The sequence below is a fragment of the Octodon degus genome, unplaced genomic scaffold (genome assembly GCF_000260255.1).
Source record: "Octodon degus isolate 3935 unplaced genomic scaffold, OctDeg1.0 scaffold00003, whole genome shotgun sequence".
NCBI lineage: Eukaryota > Metazoa > Chordata > Mammalia > Rodentia > Octodontidae > Octodon > Octodon degus.
In genome coordinates, this window is record NW_004524579.1 from 33,888,362 (window position 1) to 33,909,659 (window position 21,298).

The 21,298-nt window shown below is 40.0% G+C and overlaps 1 pseudogene; it reads right to left on the minus strand.

The window, feature by feature from the left end:
• LOC101579209 overlaps positions 1 to 14,498 on the minus strand; it is a 35,666-nt pseudogene extending 21,168 nt beyond the window's left edge.
• Positions 14,499 to 21,298: the final 6,800 nt, after the last annotated feature.

Genomic DNA, 21,298 nt, shown 5'->3' on the forward strand with positions numbered 1-21,298 from the left:
GAGGAGTGGTGGGGGGCGGCCCGAGGGTCTGGGAGAGGGTCCGGCCCACTCTGCGCCTGGGCTGGGACTGGTCCCACCGGCGCAGGGTAGCAGGAAACTCTCTGCACACTCACCGGACCTGGGCTAGGACTCAGCATTCCTTTTTTAAGATGGTAAATGTCTTTCTTTTAATGCTGAAAAAATAAAACTCATCTCATGTATAAGAAAAGTCTGATTTGACACAGAAAACTCTGAGATTTGTGGTGGAGATAAAAAGGATCAATGAAGACACTGCTTAAGGCTATGATTCTAAGGCATGATTCATGTATAATCTCAGGAATCGAAAACACATTAAATTATCTGCTACAAGGTCCTTAATTTCAGCATCACTTTCAGGTGCCTTTCAAGCCCCCTAATTCCAAAAGACTTCTGTGTATTTGGAGTTGTAAATATCTTATGTGATGACAGAACATTCCTGTTTCAGTAGATTCTCCTGTGGTACTGGTTAAAAATGCAACCTGCCAAAGAAATGCCCGAATTTTGTTTGTGTAGCTAGTTTTCACATCATAATTGGAAAGCCTTTGGAAAAGAAGAAGCAATTATAAAATTCTCCAGGTTGCCTTGCAACAGTAGTGCTTAGCCACTTCAAACCACGGCCGATCACGTAAGTAAATGAGGGATGCTGAGTTCCAGCAAGGACGGCTGCCACCGCATCATCTCTTGACCTTCAAAACATCCTGACGTGATTCCCCTGTTCCCATTAGCTCAGTCACTCTCCTGTTGTGCTGGAACAACCATGTGTCTGCCTTATGTAAGAGCCAAGTCCTGGACAACAGATTCCTGCTTATGGTTGTTGTTGATAAGTATGTTGAGGAAAGCCAACAGCAGCAACAAGACGAAACAAAATCATAGCTTGGTCCCCGGCCATCTAGAAACCAGGTTTTGTGTGTGAACACATGCTACTGAGATGTTACCTATAGGTGAACTGGCAACATTTCAGAATTGGTGGCTTCACATAGGCTGGAGATTGCAGTATTTTGTGAAGAGCTGGGAGATGGGCCCGCGGACCCGGCCATTCTGTATTGCCACTGTCAGTTGCAAGGCGCAGTACTTTTCAGGAGAGCCATGGGCTCTTCCAACCCTTCAGGTGACTATTGAGACTTATTCTACACTAGATACTGGTAGTATCTAGTCACAATCAGTGTAACTTACTCCAAACTCACGTCTCCAAATTTGGCTCAGTTACATAATTTGTGAAAACTACTGTGAAATGCAAAGACTAGGTCTTTTGTTTTATAATATTAAGAATTTCAAGGTAGCCTAGTGTGGGCCACTATACTTGTGAAGCCCTGTGTCACAATGGCATGAAGCCAGCCCTTGAATAAGAACAACTTTGAATTCACTCTGACTTTAAAACTTTTGGTGCATGGTTTTCTTGAAGGACAGTTCTCAAACAGTGAAGTCAATTCTGGACAGACTCGTAAGGCAGAAAGAACTGCAGTGGGTGAATAAATTCTTCTAGCATTCAGGGACAAAAGTGCAGGTATTTTAAATCTATTTTGTTTGTTTGTAGAAAGTTTTGAAAATTAGGTTTTATTGAAAAGCTAAATTCATTCCTGGGCATGGTGGTGTATGCCTGAAATCCCAACTACTCAGGAGGCCAAGGTAGGAGGATTGCAAGTTCGAGTTCCGTCTGGACAATTTAATGAGGTCTTTTCTCAAAAGTAAAAGTAAAAAGGGGTGGGGATGCAACTCAGTGGTATATCTGTTGCCTACCATGAGTCAGAGTGAGGTCCTGGCCTTAGTTTCATACTGAGATAAAAAGGCAGGATGTGGCTAAAACTGGCCAGGAAAGTAACTGTGGGCTATTAATCCAAGGACACATGGGCAGAACAGTTCTCGAAGTCCTGCACATGGACTGCATGCAAGAACTCAAGATGGTTTTGATAGAATGGCCTGGTCACTGGTAGGGAAATATAAAAAAAGGGGTAGCTGCCATGAAGTATTTGCTGCCCTGTCTCTTTGGGATAACTCACCATATACTGTAGGGTGTACTTCTTTTCCTCTTTTCCTACTTTTACCTGCCCAAACTCACTCTTCAGAGCCTGGTTTTTCCTACCTGTAATAAATGTGAAGATTTACTGCTGTTTCTGCTTGTTTTGACCAATGCTTTGTTCTGGGCAGAAGAAAAATAAAAACTAGAAATCACCTCTAGAAGGAGGTGGAGAACCCCAAAGACCCCCCAAAAAAGATAAGTTAAATTTTTAAAAACTATGAAGCAAGACAAATTTGGTAAAATTTCAGTATATAAAGCATAGAACGACAACCTAAAACCTTCCTCTGTTCCTTCGCAGAATCTCACTTGCTTACTCTAAGTATTCCAATTTCTTTTCCTCATCTTTGTTCAAGATCATTTCTTCAAATTCTTCTAGAATTTTTAAACCTACACTCACTGGACACAAACAGGATCATTCTATATTTAATACCAGCACTGTTTAAACAGATAATTTTAATGTAACACACTATGTAAGTATCAATACATATTCTCTTGAACTCCTGGAAACTTTCTCCGTCCCCTTCTTCCCATGTCATCCTCCCAGAATTACTGTAACTGCCCTTTCTCCATGTCCCCACAGAGCACTGGTGGTGGTTCTAGCTAGCTGAGAGCATAGCTGACCCTGCCCCACCACTTGTCCTGTCTGTAATCCTCCACATCTGAATGGTTCCTGCATGGTGATCTGACAGGCATTTTCTAGACCAGGGAGGACTTTCTCCTGTTAGAGACTTCTCTTGGTTCATACCCGGTGAGCTTTCCTGCCCCTGTCCTTTGCAAGCTCCCTGTGGCCTGGCCCTTGGTGGCTCTGAACAATCTCTGCTGAGATAAGCATGTGCAAATACAGTAGCAGGTCAGCCTAAATGTCACTGACCCTCTGAACCTTCCCAGCATGAGGAGTCTTTGCAAGCCCACCTGGGGTTTTTGCAGCACTTTATCTGTGTCACCCATATCTCCTCAAAGTATAGGCAAACAAAACCTCAGTGCTTTATCAGGAGTTGTAATTCCTTATGTCTGCCTTGCCTGCCTTATCGCTGGTGATTGCCCAGCCTACCAGACCTTTCAGGAGTCTGTGAAAGGCGTAACAAGACTGTCAGGAGGAGTGGCCTTGTCACCCTGGGGAAGCTCTGCAAAGGCTGGTGGAGGCGTGAATTTCCACCCTGGGTTTTTCCTGGTATGCTCTAAATGTTGCTAAGATGCTTCACCTTATGACGTGGCTTAATTGTCCTTTGGAAATTTCTTGCCTCAAATTTCTATGGCTGAAGCAAGTATATAGTCAGTATGATGTAGTGTTTCCACCTTCAGAGTGCTCTTCTATCCTTTTGGATTTGTCCTGTGAAAAGATACTAGTACCATTTTTATAAATGTAGAAATTGAGGCTTTGCCCAGGAAAATGGTTCCTCAGTCATCGCATTTTCAATTGTCAGAATATGGACTGGGAGAAATGCACTGTGGCGATCCAAGTCTTATGTCAATTTCCGTGCTAGGTGAGAGGCAGCACCAAACAAAGTTTAGACTCTGGACTCTGGAACCTGGCCGTCTGGTTCTGAATCCTGAGTCTGTTGTTTACCAGCTACATAACCTTGGGCAACTCATTTAGCTTCCCTATACCTCAGATGCTCATCTGTAAAGCTGGATTACTAATAGCACTTACTTCATGTGTTTGAGGGAAAACAATACTCGTACAGATCCATACATACTTGGATCGATGTCCACACTATTAATGATTCCTCTTACCAATTTTACATCCATTAAAACGGCTGCCTCTTGCAATGAAATAAAGGACAGTTGAAGCAATTATCCAGATGACTCAAAACAGTAAACACGTACAAGACATGAGACAAGATGTCAGTGTTCACTTGCTCATTTATCTTGTTTGTCTTCTCTTGTATCTTCTTTTTGTTTTGCAAGTGTATTAATTTTCCTTTATGATTTGGTAATCAAGGTAGCTTCTTCCTTTGACTTCTTACACTAGACTTCTTATTACATTGAAAAAATATAGCATACAGAAGGTAATTACTTATTTGTTTATGGACTTTTCTCCTCCATATATCCTTTCTTCACATGCCCATACATAGGCAAACACAGAAGCATACTTACATATGTTGACACACATGCACTCCTACATAAATACACACATAATAATCATGCTTTGTCAGAACCTAAGCGCAGGCTGTACCATGCCATGAAGGTTCTTGTTTCCTTCCTTCCTTTCTATCTTTCTTCCTTCCCCTCTTTCTTTCTTTCTTTCTTTCTTTCTTTCTTTCTTTCTTTCTTTCTTTCTTTCTTTCTTTCTTTCTTTCTTTCTTCCTTCCTTCCTTCCTTCCTTCCTTCCTCTCTTTCCTTTCATTCTTCCTTTTTTCTTCCCTGTATCATTTTTTCTTTCTTTCTTTATGCTAGGAATCAATCCCTCTCTTGTTATCACAGGTGCAAGTCTTGCTTTCATGAAGTTAAATATTTGTCTCCCTCACAAACTCCTACACTCTCAGGGCTGGGAGCCATCATAAAAATCACCTGGTCTAACCACTCTCTACTATGTGAATTGCCTCTTACAATGTCCTGGCTATATGAAAAACTGGTCTATAAATGAATATTTCCAATAACAAGAAGCTCAGTAGCTGCCAAGAAAATCAGTTCCATTCTTCTCATCTTGTTCTAATGCGTGGTCAGTGAGGATGCCGAAGCTAAATCTTCCAGGCTGACAGGGAACACATATTTTAGTCAAGTTCTGAAGTCAAGTATGATTGGAAGAGCTATTTTTTATATGTCTGTAAAAGGGTTAAAGTTCCCATTCTACATAATGAATTTTCTTATGAATTATAAGAAAATGATAAGCATCCCAATGGGAAGCATTCTTCCCAAGAGACATAAATAATTTATAAAAGACCTATGGGGAACTAAAATGTATGCATATGACAGTCATGGCAACAGCCACCAAATAGATGGCAATAAGAGAAACAACAGCAAATTCTGTGCTAGAGTTCAGGTTGGTGAAGAGTTTAAACAAAGCAAGACTCTGATGATAATGAGTACTGAGGATGAAGACGTGAATGGAAGAAAAGCAACCTCCATTAGACCAAGGAATGGCATAAACAGAAGGAAACTTTGTAAGATAAATTAGCAATATGCATCAACCCTAAGAATGTGCAGTGACTCCCCAAATTTTAGCTTTAGCAATTTGTCTAGAAAAGCATTTGGGTGAAGAGTGCACAAACATACATACAGGTGGGCATATATTCAGAACTGTGTGTATTTTATACAAAAAAATTAAAATCATAAAAATAGTGAAGCATGCAAAATATATTAGAAAGCATCTGGAAGAACCATGTGCCTATATATTCATCAATAAAGAAAAATGTCCAAGATATAATTTTGGGTAAAATGTCATGTCACAAACTAGCATGATCTCACTTAAATTTTTTATAGGTAAATATATCTTGAACCCAAACTTAAATATGTTTATGTAAATATGTATATGTAAATATGTATCAGTTCATATATGTATAGCTTTTTAAATCAGGTAATTCACATATCAGACAATTTACCCTCACAGTGTCCAAATCTGTAGTTTCTAGCACATTCAGAATCATGTACCCCTCACCATTATGATATTTTGGAACCTTTTCTGAATAACCCCAAATGAAACCCTATGTTTACCCACAGATACTCCCTATCTGTCCCATCCCAGTCCCCAGTAACCACTTCCTTTCCTTTCTTTTTCTTTAGATTTGTCCATTCTGGGTGTTCCTGATAAGTGGAATCCTATAATATGTGGACGTTGTGATTGACTTCTTTTGCTTAGTGTTAGATTTTTGAGTTTCACCCACATTTTTGCATTTATAAGCACTACATTTCATTTGTATTCACATAATATTCTACTGCATGGGTATGCTATGTTTATTCATCAGGTGATGGGTATTCAGATCATTTTCACTTTGTAAATATTGTCTGTAATGGTGCTATGAAAACTTGTAAATCTGTAATGGTGCTATGTACAAGTTTTTATGTGGATGTAGATTTTCACTTACTGTGGGTAGATACCTAGGTCAAATGGTTACTTTATTTATTTATTTTTTAATTTTTTGGTGTCAGGGATTGAATTTGGGATCTTGCACTTGGCAGGCAGGCACTCATGCTGCTGAGTTATCTCCCCAGCTCCAACAGTAACTCTAAGTTGAACATTTTGAGGAACTCCCAAACTGTTCCAAAGTGCTTGGCAAAGTTTCTGTACCATTGTGTATTTCCAGCAGTGAGTAAGGGCTTTGATTTCTCCACACCATCTCTGACTGTCGTGTCACGTACCTTGTTGTGTGCAGATGATGTCCTACTGGGTGTGCAATGATCATGCACAAATTTTAAATACACAGATCCAACTCCAAAGCTTTCCCTCTGCACTAGGTTGAGATTTAATGTCTGTAAGTCTTGAAGGTTCCTCTTTCACAGTGTGTGTCAAGATACGATCCTAGAGTTCAGTATGGAGATGACCAGAAAAGAGCTCCAGTGAAATGTTACAATAATCTACAGAGAAAGGTTCAAGGTTTCTTTTTTTTAAATTTCAGCTTAAAATGGTTGAGTTCAATTTGCTCAGTGATCCAACTGCTGGATGTAGTGATTTCTTCCAAATGCGTGGGTTTTACTTACTTATAACAAATTGTATCGAGCAAGATCATTTTAATAGATTTAGAAGATTCCATAAGATTTATTTGATGGCTTTTCTTCCATCTTCAGAATAGTAATTTTAAGGCATAGTTTGTATATGGACTGCTAATGGTCACAGGCTTTAATGCAATGTTAAAATTAAAATTAAAAATGTTTCTTTAATAAGTGCCAATTTTCTGAACTTCAGATATATATTCATTCAGTTCATATTAACTTCTTTCTGATCTCTTAAAAGTTATTTTTCTGCTTTGGCAGCTCTTTATAATTTTAAAAACTTCTTTTGCCAAATTTTCAAATAATATATACCATTTTCTTTTTAGTTTATTTTTACTTTTACTTATCTTTTAGCATTTTTTGGTTTTAAACCAATTTATTTTTAATCTTTTTAAAAAGAATCATGCAATTATACTTTATGAATATCAAAGTTGAAGTATTAATCATATGAATAATTATAATAATCCTTTAAAAGGGTTTTAATTCCTATGAACATTTTTACCCTTCTATCTCATATTATTTTATAAGTGCTTAATAAATCAATATAGTATATATCAATTGCTCCTTATCAGAAACTGTTATTAGTACCATGTAGAGTTTAAGAATTTTTAAAAAATTTATGTATAAATTTCATTGCCAATTATATGATTTTCAGTTTCCTTTTTGAGTCTTAGGTTTAATTTGGTTATTTTGGACTTAGCTAATGTTCAGTGCAGCTATTTTACCTAGCGCTCTTTTTTGTTGGTATTGGGAGTTGATATCATGACCTTGCCAGCAGGTGCTGTACCATGGAGCTATATCCACAGCCCTTATCAAGCATTTTTGCAGTTGATTTGTCAGGCAGGTTAGCTCGATGTCCATTCTATGTGTGATTCGTGTACCAGAAACTGAGCATTTTTCAAAGGTTTGAAATATTTGCACAATTAATCTCAAGCAGGAGTCATGACCATAGACTTAACGAACACAAAAAGAAATAGAGCATGCATTATTTTTTAAAGTAGCTCACTTGACTGCTGGAGCATTAGAAATTCTTCACTGGGGGTCAGCTCAGTGACAGAACACTTGGGTAGCATGTTTGAGGCCCTTGGTCCAGTCCCAAGCACCACATACCTGCTCCCTTACTTCATGACCCATATAATGGGTCATAACACTTTTGGAACAAAATCTGCAATTGTATACACAACACCATCCCAGTCTCTAAATTAGATTTTTGTCTGACTACGCTTACTTGGGTATGACCTATTAATATGTTATGATTTGAAGAAGAGGCATGTTATTCTTAGATAATAACTTCTGTGGAAATAGGTTTCAGTTAGTGACTAATCCAAGTCAATATAAAAATAAATCAGTAAAAGCGTCTATCTTTTCATTTCAGAAAAATGGTTTTCTCTTAGAGTTGACTTCTATCGTATGTCTAGGATGAACAGAATCTAGGATCTGATTAGAGTGGATATTTAACATAAAATTGGAAGACTAAAAAGTACAGCTTTACACCAACAGGTATCATGCTGTGGTGGCACAAAGGCATGGGATCCACTTTGAGTATGGCAGCAAGCTCCTTCCTGACCTCCAGACTAGAAAAGAAGGACAGTGGCTGTGGGTAAAAGTGATGAAAATAAAATGGCATTATGAGCCCTGATTCTGGAATGTCTCCAGGAAGCCACTAAATTCAGATGCAAAGAAGGAAAATGAATCTGTGCTTCCTAGTGACCTTTATAAGGTTGAGTTGTGTTTTCCCTCACCCTTAGTTCATGTGTTGAAGTCCAATCACCAGGGCCTCAGAATAGACTATCTTTGGATGTGGAGTCAGAAAGAGGAAAATAAATGAGAATAAGGTGATTAGAGGTGGCATGACTTGTGTCCTTAGGAGAAGAGGAGACTGGGCCACACACATAATCACAGAGGGCACACCCTGTGGAGACACAGGAGAAGGCAGCCTTCATAAGCCATGGAGAAGCTCAGGAGGACCCAGTTCTATGATCACCTTCATCATGGATATCCAGCCTCCAAACCTGTTGAGAAAATAAATTTCTAATAGCAGCACAATTCTTAATAGGTAAATTTGGGGTGCAAATTATATGCCTATCTGGAGATGAAGGGATAAAGAAAGTATGACACTTATAAACAATGAAATACTGCTTGTTCATAAAGAAGAATAAACTGAATAAATCCACTTTCATTTGTAGGAAAGTGGATGTACCTTGAGACCATAACACAAAGTGAAATTAATCAAACATGGGTTAAAGATCACATAATTTCTCTAAAATGAGAGATCCACATTGTAAATAAGAGCAAAATGAATGAGAGCAGGTAAAGAGGTCGGCTCTGTGGTGATGGGAGGGGCACCATGGAACGGGGTGTGGGGGTCACAGTAGGAAGAAGGGAGAAAGAAAACTATCAAGGTGCAGTGCAGTCACCATGAATTGCAGACTTCAGTACAATTAGAAAACCTGTTGTTTTGGCCACCTGGTCTGATACTTGCTATGAGAGTCTTAGCAAAATAAGGTAATCTCAGCTTCAAAAACTATTTTATGTCATTGAATCAGAATGGAATGGATTTTAATCATCAATTTGAGACAAATATCCTTGCAACTCAAGACCCAAAGCAGTGTCCCTGGGATCTTCTCTTGGGCGACAGACGTCATAAAGGTGAGTGTTTCCTATTGGCAAAATGAAAGTCACATTGCCATTTCTCCTAGACAGGGCATCAGGGTGTGGGTACTACTGTGTTATGGTCACAGGCACAGTCTCTGGAAGCTGAGGACGCCTGGCGCATGAACTGGTTGTGAGAATTTGCTGCACTATCATGTGTCTCACAGAGCCTGTCCCCAGTGAAAGCTATTTAACTTATCCTGGAGACAGAAGCAACTGGCACCGTTAGTGTGAGTAGCAGTCGTGATGAAGGAGATGAGTAGGGTCTAATAACAAGCTCAACCAGAGTGGAGTCGCCTCAGGAATCTCCAGCCTTTCAGGAGATTCCATGCCATTTGTCACACCCTCTTCTTTTAATTTAACCTCTCTCTCTCGATTACAAACACAAAACAAAACTGTGTTATAGTTTGGGTTTCGATGCCCTGCCCAAAGCTTCATGCAATCATGGGGCAGCTTCTGGAGTTTGTGATTAATTCATGATCCAATACTGGGTTATGGATGTGAGTGATGTGGGGATGATGGTGTGAGTGCTATACCCACCCTGGGGTGACAGCCTGAATGCACTGAAAGGAAGGGAGAGAGGCTTGCTCTGTGCTGCCGCCGCTGCTCCTGCCTTTTTGATCTTGCTATTTTGCTGTTTTCTGCCACCATGAACTGCTGCTCTCTTCCATGTGCACTCTGCCTTGAAGTCAGCTGAGTATGGACTGAAACTGCTACCAACTGTGAGCTAAATAAACCTTTCCTTCCTTCATTTTGGATGTCAGGTATTTTGTCCCAGCATGAAAGAAAAGTAACTGAGACAATTCCTGTTGACTTTTTACCTTTAGTTTCTTCATACATCTCTCTTCCCCCAAATCCTGAACTTCTACATCTTTCCTGCTCCAAACTCCAGCACTGGGCTCTGACTTGTGTCTGCACATACCTTGCTGCTCCTTGGCTGCCTCTTCATTCAGAACCTGTAGTGAAAAATGAGTCTCCATGCCTTCAGCTTGGAAGAAGCTGACACCAACGGTAAGAAATCATGGTGCTCGCGCACTACCTCAACACCTTAAAATGTGATCAATATGCTGTTTGGGAACACAGGATTAAAGTGGCCATGTCCTCAGGTAGCTGGTTTTCTGCTTTAGTTTTTGGTCATTGCCAAATTTGATCTTTGAAATCCAGGTTACTTCTAGTTTACTCAGGAGGCCTCATGTGTTTACAGACTACTAGGAAGTGATCATTCTGTAGGTTAATTCAATTTAAAATCCCATGTAAAACAAAACAAGTTTCAAAAAAAATCACAGAATGATTTCATGCCACTGTTGTTTGAGAAGCTCAAGTAGTAGGACTTGGGGAGAGAAAGTTTAGAGGTACTGGCTTTAGGCTTTTTCCTTTAACTTGTTCCAGGAATATTAATGGAATAGAGACCTCTAATGAGCCTACTCTGTGAGAAGAGTGTTAGGAAATTAGCAAACTTGTACCCTCCTCAAACCCCCAAATCACTTAGCCTGAGTAAAATGCTGTGGCCAGCACCTTGCTCTTGTGCTGACATCACAAGCATCCCAGCTGCAGCTTCAATCTTGGAAACCCCTCCAGGGCAGTGTGTAAAATACATTGCATTTGGGCTCAGCTTGTTGCTGTGCAGTGGAAGTTGTCCTCTAGCCTTGTGTAACCTAGATTGTGGTGTAGAATAACACCCTTGGGCTGTGGCACACCAAAGGGAGAATGGGACAACATACAACAGTGGAGGAGAGGCTGTGGATTCGAGGCAAAGAGCTGAGGGACAAGCATGAAGGATGGAAAAGATATTTCTAAGAACCTGGAAATTTGGTATTATGCACTCAGAACATACAGGCGACTGGATAGGTATTCTGCTCATCAACTAGGTATTTTGCGATTGTGAGGCAAAAGCAAAAAATGAATAAGGAGTGAACTAAACTCAGGAACATAAACAAGAGCAGGTAGTGGGAAAGTTAATTGTAAAGGAAGAAAGTGTGCTAGAAAATGCATTCTAGAATAGGACATTTTTCAAGATTAAGGAAAAGTAAGGCAAGGAAAAAAATGATTCTTAGAGAATGAAGCATAAAATATGACAAATCATGATACTTAGAAAGTAAGGAAGAAAGTCAAGTGTAAAGCAGAGAGGGTGGGTATTGACTTGGGAAAAGGCTGGTTCTACTCCTAAATTTCTGCCAACAATTGGTCATGGTGGTAAGTCAACCTCTGTGGAATCTTCTATTTAAAACTAGGGTTATATTTATGTAAAAAATGGAGAAAACTCATGTATCATTCCTTAAGTGGCATTGCATCTACCTGATTCTCTAGGTCTCTAGAGACATATGAGGAGGAGAAACAAGTGAAGTTATCGAGCAGAAAGGACAGAAGCAAAAAATCACAGGCATATGAGGTACAAAGCGAATAGAAAATTGGAATTAAAGGTAAACATTAAATAGAAGAAAACATTAAAACAAGAACACAGAAGATTAATAAGTAAAAGTTCATTCTTTTCCTTTTTTCTCTGTCTTTAACTTTTCTTCTCTCTCCTCACCAAAACCATATCCCATTTCTTTCCTTATTTTATCTCCCTCATCCTCTTCTGTTCTTCATTTTCCTCCTCATCTTCTTCCCTCCTCCTCCTTCCTCTTCCTCTTGGTTCTCCTCTGCCTTCTTTAATTAGCATTTTCCTAAATGATCTTCCTTTCCAACCACCTGTACAAGTTTAGAATACATAAAGTTTTAGAAAACCCAGTTTGAAGAACTTAGGATGTGGCTTACCAGAAGAGCACTTGCTTGGCACATACATGAGTGCCTGCATTTGATCCCTAGGGCTAAAGAAAAAGCAAAAAGCAAAAAAGCCAAATAAACAAAGACCCAAGGATCTCAAATTCAAGGCCAATGTGGCCAACTTAACAACATGTTGTCTCAAAAGAAAACAAAAAAGGGCAAGGAATATAGTTTAGTGTTAGAGTGTCCATGGGTTCCATCTCCAGAACAACAAAATGAAACAAAAACAATCTCACTTTGCCCCTGAAAGTGGGACCCATTTTCAATGTACCAAAAAATGTTATAAGCTGGGCCACAGAAGATGGATATCCTCCTTGCTGATAATGGAAAGGTAGGCCAGTTATGGGGAATCAAAGAAGCAGAAGCAGAGAATATTACCAAAAGGGAAAGAGGAAGGATGCTGTTATGGCTTAGATCTAAAATATTCCCCCAGAAGCCTCGTGTTTGGAAGATGATTGGACCACTGGGGATCTATGTTCTTCAATAGATTAATCCATTGTTAAGTGTGTCTCCTTATGCTGCTAGGAGGTGGTGCCTGGGGTCACTGGGCCATGGGAGGGCATATTTTGGTCCTGGGCTACTTCCCCCTTGTTGTCTGCTTTCTGGCCACCATGAGGAGCACTCTACTGCTGTGCTCTTTCACCCTGTTATTTCTGCCCTGGAGTTGGCTGGCCATAGACTAAACCCATGGAAAATGTGAGCCAAAGCCAACCTCTCCTCCCTTACACTATGCATGCTAGCACCTTGTCTCAGTGCTGAGAACATGACTGACACAGGTAGAAAGTGTAATTCAGCTCTGAAGGAACATGAAGGCTCCAGGGGCCAGAATTAGAATTTTTATGTTGAGATGTAGTTCATTAAGCCAAAGGGAAACCCAACCAAGTCTGGTTCAGGTAAGCTTCAGAATGTAGGGAAGATCCTAATAAGAGACTTGGAAAAAGGTTTTTGCAAGCATCCCCAGCAACACAGTTTTACTGGGTGAGGAGTGGTGCAGAAGGGAGACTGGAGCAGAAGAAAGTGGAACTCCTCAAGGAAGTGAATGGTCTTAGCTAGAACTTTCATTTTATTTATTTACCTATTTATTTATTTATTTATTTATTCATTCATTATTTATTTGGTACACGGTCTCACTACGCAGCTCAGACTCAATAGTGATCCTCCTGTCTCAGCCTCTCCAGGGCTGGGATTGCAGGTAAGTACCACCACACCCAGTTTCAGTGGCCCCAGTTTCAGTGGCCCATGGCACCTAGAGTTCCAGGGCCAGCACAGTACGTGATACCAGGGACTGAATGTGGGTCCTTTCGTTTGCCAGGTAGGAATTTAGGCTGCCATTAGCTAGAGCTTCAGAACAGAACAATGTGCAGAGATGTTGACCTGTGCAAAATTTAGAAGCAATAGGTTATCATAAGGTGGAGACCAGAGCAAAAGATAATAAACTTAAAAATGGTGCCTTTTTCAAAGGAAAGAGAACTTTTCCATACAATGAAATAAACATGAGATGATGTGGTATCAAATGAATTTTAAACTTTTTATAATAGATTTCATCCAGATATGCAAATAAACTTTTAACTTTTATAGTAGATTTATGAATATTTTATGGTAGTAAAAAATAAAATAGGCAATTATTTACATATATTTAATATGTTCACAATTTTTAAAAATATTTCAATATTTCTAGGTTACATGATAGGTCTGTAAGTTTTTTTTAAACTTATGGCATATCTCAAAAAGAACTCTACCATCACCACCACCAACAGCAACCTGTTATTTAAGCCAACTATTAAGAATTTGTTAAAATATTAATAAGCAGTAAGGCCACTTGTTTATACTTCCTTAAATTTGCCTCCTGTCTGGCCCTTTGTGTCCTGGGGAAGATCAGGTACTTTAGCCACTTTCTTGTCATGGGACAACACCACAGCTTACTGGAGAGATTTCTTTTGATTCACAGTTCAGAAGTTTAGTCTATGACTGGTCAGCTTACGCACAGATATGGTCTTGTATAAAGATCTAGGCAGAGGACAGTGGCCAGGAAGCAGCAAGAGAAGGCCAGAGCCAAGAAAGGAGGCACAACCTTCCAGGTCGTGGTCCAGTGACTGGCATTTCCACCCAGACACTGCCTGCTAGCCTCAAATTACCTATAGCACCCCACGGGCCAATCACTTTCCCAAAACTCCTCCTCTGAGTGCATGCAGCTCTTGGGAGGCCATCTAGACAGAAACCATAGCACAGGGCAGTGTTTCCTTTTATTACTCCAGTATCTGTCCTGCTCTTTATTATTTCTCAGACTGTTGGCACTGGCTTTGTGATCATACCACAAGTCAGTGTGAGCCTTCAGGGATGCCATTTGGGTTGGTCCGGAGACCTGAATGCAGTGGGTATGAGTGGCTGCCATCATTGTCGCAAGCTCCTCTTCTCAGGGCAGGATGCCATTTCTGATGTTCAGGTTTAGTGATTGCTGCTTCATAGGGAACATCTAAGTGAAACTGGGGCCAAGCAGTGCTGCCTCAGAGGCTTTATCCAGAGCAACAGTGAACTTACAAACCTTTCTAAGGCATACCCCTTTAGGAGGAGTGAACACTCAGAGCAGATAAACAGGATTTATGAGAACAATACCTGCCCTTGCTTGGTGAATGGTAAGCTACTTTAAAGCTACTTTTACCCTAAAGAGGATCTCAGGAGTAATCTGTTATCTTACCTGTTTCTTGTTCATGTAACTAGAAACATAAGTCACTGTGACGCCATCTTTCAATGAGCCCCACATTCTGATAGGAACCTGTTTGTGCTGTGGCTTATCTTTTGTTTTGATTCCACAACTAGATTGTTTACTCCTTAAAAACACAATCTCTTGGACTACTTTTCATCATTTTAGTTCATGGGGACCTGTGTTCACTGTTGATGATAGGCGTGCCAACAACATTATGGTTAGATAATTCTTTTAAAAACAGAATGATTATCACTTTTTAAAAATTGGGGCATTAGAATCTTTTGCCTGAAAAGCTCTTTCTATGGAAGCATGCCTCGAGTCAATACGTGTTTCCTTCATTTCCCCAATACGAACTCCCCCAAACATCTGGCAATTTCTTAGCTAATGCTCGTTGAAGAGGTCAAGTAGAAGTCCAGGATCACATTCTTATTATTCCTCTGGAAACTTGGCCAATCTGGATTTAGACAGCACAATTAATCTCCAGTGGACATTTAACTTTTAGGAAGGTTTATTAGATACTACCTCAGATGCACTTATAAAACTGGAGCTCAAAGAAAGACATGGGTCAGACAGTTAAAGAGAAAAAGGAGAAAAGCAAAACCAAAACCCCAGAAGAGAGGCTCTGCCTGGCATGTCATCACATTTGTCTTGCAGAAATGAATGGTTTAATCATCCCTACAACTCAGGTCAGCAGGATGGGCCAGCTGACGGGGCTCTGCCTGAGCCTGGCTGGGCCAGGAGGTGAGACACCTGCTAGTTTACGCTGTGAAGGTTTCATGAGTCACATTACTAATACATTCCTGGGGAATTTCACCGAGCTGCTTTTAAAGCAGTTTATGTGCACTGCAGTAATGGGTAAACTAGCTATTTTGACATATTATGAAAGAATGTTTTTGAAAAGAGAAACATTCCTGGTGAAAACACACAAGTGATTGAGAGACATTGTCCCCGAACTCGGTGTTGATGTAGGTGTTTAAACAGCCCATTCCCAACTCACTATTTAAATACCTATATCTGAATTAGTTATTCACCAGGGGGAAATGTTGAAGAGCAGCAAAAATGATACAATTAACTTACAAATATAGGAGATACAGTCCAAAATATCCCAACTGTCCTCTTTTTCTTCTTTAACGAGTGTCATTATATTTTGATGTGTTTAATAATACAGCAGAGGTTAAATGAAACATGAAAAAGGGATGTACATTAAAATTGAGATAACTCTTCCTTCAGTGAAGTGGAACCCAGCAGATGTAGCAGCACACTGTAATTGCTGCCTGTTTCCTGTCAGTCTGATTAAGTTGCATTGTCCCAGCTCCAAGTGTAAGAATCAGTGGCTTCCCATCGGGCACAGCATGGGACAGCGGGCTAGGGAGGGGGCGGAACTACAGGCACCTCCTGCTTGTCCTGGTAATAGCGTAGACATACAATATACATTGATGACATATAAAATCAATAGGCTGTGGCGTGGATTAGGAGCACACTATAACCCATCTTCTTAAAGTTAGACCCCAGGAAAGCCAAGTAAACAATAACACCCTGAAATCTAAGGCTTGGTGAATTAAGCTGCTAAACTGAGAGCCAATGACTCAAACATACATTTTTCAAGAAAGATGTATGTTTCATTTCAATATAAATATGACTAGAGCTGAAATCTGCTTAGTATTTTGAGTTCTTCCTCATCCCAATTGTGTACTATGATTTCTGAACCAAGCAGTTAGTGGGCAAGTGTTTACTGGACACAAAAGAAAATCCATCATTGTGGTAAGATTTGGAGGGGATGCATACAGGTCAGCTTATGGTTCACTTGAAGAGATAATACTAGCTTAACTTGAAACAATTATACATAATTCAGAGATAAATTGGTGACAAGAGTTTAGGGAAGGGATAGAGTAATGTAGCCTAGAGACATGTGAAAGAGTTCTCTTATAGATGGATGTGGGAAACTGATACTAGTTGTCAACTTGTAACACCCAGCTGAATTTGTTGTCTCTAAGAATGGCTATGATTCACTTGGGGGAGATATGGTCCTTTGAGTATCACTTCCTGGCTCTCGAGAGGAAGATGATGCACTATTCAGTGTCCTGGAAAAGCTTGTCATACTGGCCATCCTGATATGGACTCAGATGTTCTCATTACTGGAGGAGCTCAGCACCTTGTGTGGCTGAGGATGGCTGTGGTACCTTTGGGGGAGCTCTGGTGCTTACCTTGAACATTGCTTCTTGGCTCTCATGAAGATTCCTCAGCCTGCTGGCAGAGATTTTCTAGCTTCCCTCACTGACCTTTGGGCCTTCTCAGTGTAAATCCATAAAACAGGCTTGCATGAGGCATTGTCATGATCTCTTTGTCTTCAGCTGGACTCAGGCAGAATATTGCTGTGGGATTGAGGCCTTCAGCTGGATTATTTGGTCTTCAATGTATAGACAAATTTCCTTCCTTCTCTTTGTACATGACTCTTTGGGTGACTGTCATAAAATAATCCTACAGATTATGTGTCCTGTATTATTTTGTTTCCTTTGCAAACCTCTTACCACAACAATGGAGCTTAAAGCAGGGCTTCAAGTATAGGCGGAGTGGGAATAAAGGGAGAGCGTCAAAGGAAAGAAATCATGGAGAGCAAAACTGTGCATGTGGAAGTGAAATAGTGAAAATAGTTTCCTATTTTCTCAGCTCATTTTTTTCCTGTGTGGCAGGAGAAAGTCCAGGGACCCTCAGTAATTTCTAGCTTGGCTGGGCAATTTAGGAATACAGTTAAACACAGACTTTTTTTGGTGTACAGTATTCCAATAAATGCACCAACATACACTTATTTTTACAAATAAATATAATAATGATCGCTATCAACATAAGCTCTCCAATTGATTTAGTTTGACTTGAGAAGTCTCTGATGTGCATTTTCTTACTTAACAAAAACATGGGTGGCAATAGAAATGTTAGTATGGGCAGAAAGAAGTCATGATATAACCTGAGTATTTGGTCCATATAGTGTGATTTGGCTACCCTTGTGTGTTAGAGAGATGCTGTGGATCTCATGTAAATACAGCCAACACTGACATATGGTGAGTGAATCCAAATATGCTGTGTCATGTTGGCTGTAAACAGTTTGGATTCCTCAGCTAAAAGGGGACATTAGGGAATGACCTAAAAGGATGTTCGTTCTGGAATCTGCCCTCAGAAAAGCTGCAAGAGGAGATGAAAGCTACATTTAATCATTCTAGTCCCATACAGACAGGACTAAGAGGACAGTGAGCAAGGAAATTCAAAGAAGAGAGAGAGAGCTGACTTACAGCTGCCAGCAATCAATGTATCCCATTTCTTGAATGCAGGTTTGATTCAAGCTTGACGTTAAGCTCATGTCCTGATGCAGCTTGTTTCAGCTGGGCCCTTACTATCTATTCTTGTGTGTCAACAGAGATTCCACTTAATAACTCTCAAGCTAATGAAACAATTTCAGAGGTTGAAAAAGATCAGCCATTCAATCAATGATTGGGTCTGTGTGGGCCATGAAATAATGTTGAAATGTTCATGGCCCTGTAAGTGTCCATAAAAGGAATATTCCCTTTGATTTGTTCCAGGCACAAAGTGACTGGGTTGAGACTGAGTTAACAGATGTAATGGAATAGAAGCAGAGGCAAAAAACGTCAAGCTGACTTAGATACCCTCATACACATAACCTTTTTTTCCTAGGTTTCCTATTTTCTCAGCTCATTTTTTTCCTGTGTGGCAGGAGAAAGCCCAGGGACCCTCAGTAATTTCTAGCTCTGCACTCTTAAGAGAGTTCACCCATATTTACAGATGCAGAGGCACTGGCTTCCATGTGGCATCTGTGACTTACTCTCCCCTGAATCCTGGGATTGGCTTTATGGCTTTCCATTGTAGCTTTCTGCTCTCAAGTGGAGTGATCTCATGGCCATGGTCAGCTGTGACCAGCATCTTCTGCTATAAGATGTTAGCCCCTGGGTTGTGTTCTGTTCCTTCCAGTGTCATTCTTAGTCTGAGGACAGACTTCCTTCTCAAAGGCCAGCTTTCTATCAAGTGGAGTGTTGGCTTTTATTACTATTCCTTAGGAGTTTGAACTAAATCTTTGGTGGCAATGGTGCAAACAAAAAAAATAACATCATCAATTATTTGTAAAGCTGCTCTTCCATTCACTCAGTAGCACTTAGTTCTTGAACCAACATGTCACTTTGTTTTGTGCAGAATGTACTTCATCTTGGGCTTTCTTATAAATAGATGCATGACAAAACAGCGTTCTTATCTGCCCATACACATATCATACTTACAGTTTTTCACATATCACTATCTTAAGTAGGGATGACATTTAGTAAAAGTCTCCCTATTCAAAATAACTTTGTTTAAGGGCCGGCCAGATAGCTCAGTGGGCTAAAGCCCCTTCTTAGGCAGAATGCAGGGACCAGGATTCGATCCATGGCGTGCTGTGCCGGTCCCACCCACAAGGCAAACTAAGACTGAGATTGAGACTGGGCATGGTGGCATGTGCCTATAATCCTAGCACTTGGGAGGCTGAAAACAGGAGAATCACTATGAGTCAGATCTATGTAGTGAGACCCTGTAGACCTTGAAGACCCTGTACCAAAGTACATTAAAAAAAACTTTTAAAAAAGGAAAATAAATTAGTTTTCTAAAGAGGAAAACAAACAAACAAACAAACAAACAAACAAACAAAAAAACCCAACGCAATAAAGGGCAATGATACGTCATGTTTATAGCAGTGTTTATACTTTTTTGTGTTTTGTATAAAACATTAAATTACTTTATTCTCTCTATATAATTTAATATCACTGGTAGGACAATTTTATGACAAAGTATATTTATTTTGTTTTAAAAAGTGTGGAAGATGTACCCTCTAAAATACATATAATGTGAAATTGCTGGAAAAAGTGGGGAAAAGTTTATAGTATTTGGGGTATAATGAAGAGCTTGGGCATCTTAGACTGGGGAAAACAAATTTCAAAAAATTGTAGAACTAATAAATACTATACCTTGACCAATGTTTCTGTCTTTTTAAAAATGTATTTGGTACAGGGTCTCACTACACAGCTTGGACTCATAGTGATCCTCCTGTTTTCAGCACCCCCAGGGCTGGGATTGCAGGTGTGCACCCCCACACCCCGAATTAGTTGCCTGCTCAGTGCACCCTGGGGCAAGGCTGGCATGGCATGAAATACCAGGAATCAAACTCTGGCCCCTGTGCTTGCCTAAATAGGTGCTTGGTCAGTTGAGCTATCTTGCTGGTTCTCCTAAAAATAAACAAACAAACAAACAAAAAACTATTTAGGTATAGTTTGGGGTACATCTCAGTGATAGATTACTTGTCTAAGCTGTGGAAGGCAAGGAAATAGACTGTAAAAGCTATGAACAGGTAAGAGGATCTCAAAAGGGAAATTCTGTTGTAAAATAAGAAGTGCTTTAGATGAAATGGAGTTGAGAACATTTAAAGCAGAATGTAGGGTCATTCTGAGATTGGCACTTAGAGTCATAAAGACCTGGGCTGACTCTTTTTTTTTTTTTTTTTTTTTTTTTTTTAGTGCAGGGTCTACAGGGGCTTACTACACAGATTGGAATCCATAGTAATCCTCTTGTTTTCAGCCTCCCAAGTGCTGAGATTGCAAGTGTGCACCACCACACCCAGTCTCAATCCGGTCTCAGCATGCCCCAGGGGCTGGGCCAGTATGGCATGCCAGGGATCAAACCCCAGTCCCTGCGCTCTGCCTAAGCAGGCACTTTAGTCTGCTTAGCCATCTGGCTGGCCCTTGAGTCTTTACTTTTGAGTTGAGTTGAGTTATCTCATACTCATGAGGTAACCTTATTGCAGGACTTTTCAACTTCAGCTGTTGATACTTTGGACCAGAAAACTCTTCGTTGAGGGTGGCCATGGTGGTTTTATTGGAGTTTCTCTTTAGCAGCATCTTTAGCCTCTATGAATTACAGGCTAGTGGGACCTCAGTCTCTACTTGTGAGATAAGTATCTCCCGAAATATTAGAAAACACTACTAAATGTCAGTGTGGTGGTGGCCGGGCAAAATCAACTGGTTTGTCTGAAAAGAACTTCTTTTGGCCAATTAAAAAGTATGTATTTTTATGTACAAAACAATTCTATAGCAATTATGCTTCCAAGTAGGGCAGACATTGTTGCTAGAGAACTAAAACTAAGAGTTTGGAAAAAGTCATCAAATCATATTAAACAATTTCAAGTTTCTCACCAACTGAGAAAGCTTACATGATATCCCCTTAATAGTTGATAATCTTTGTGAAATGACTGAGTTTTGCAAGCTATGGAATAGTAGGACTGATGAACATTTCCAACAAAATTACATAGCATATTTCTAAGCAGGTGATTTAACCTGGAAAAGAAAGTATAATTATAGGAGCTATGTTAAGCTTTCAAGAACTAAGCAAGCCAAGCAACCTAATTTCTCTTTCCATTTTCTTCCCTTCCCTTCCTTTCCCTTCCCTTCCCTTCCCTTCCCTTC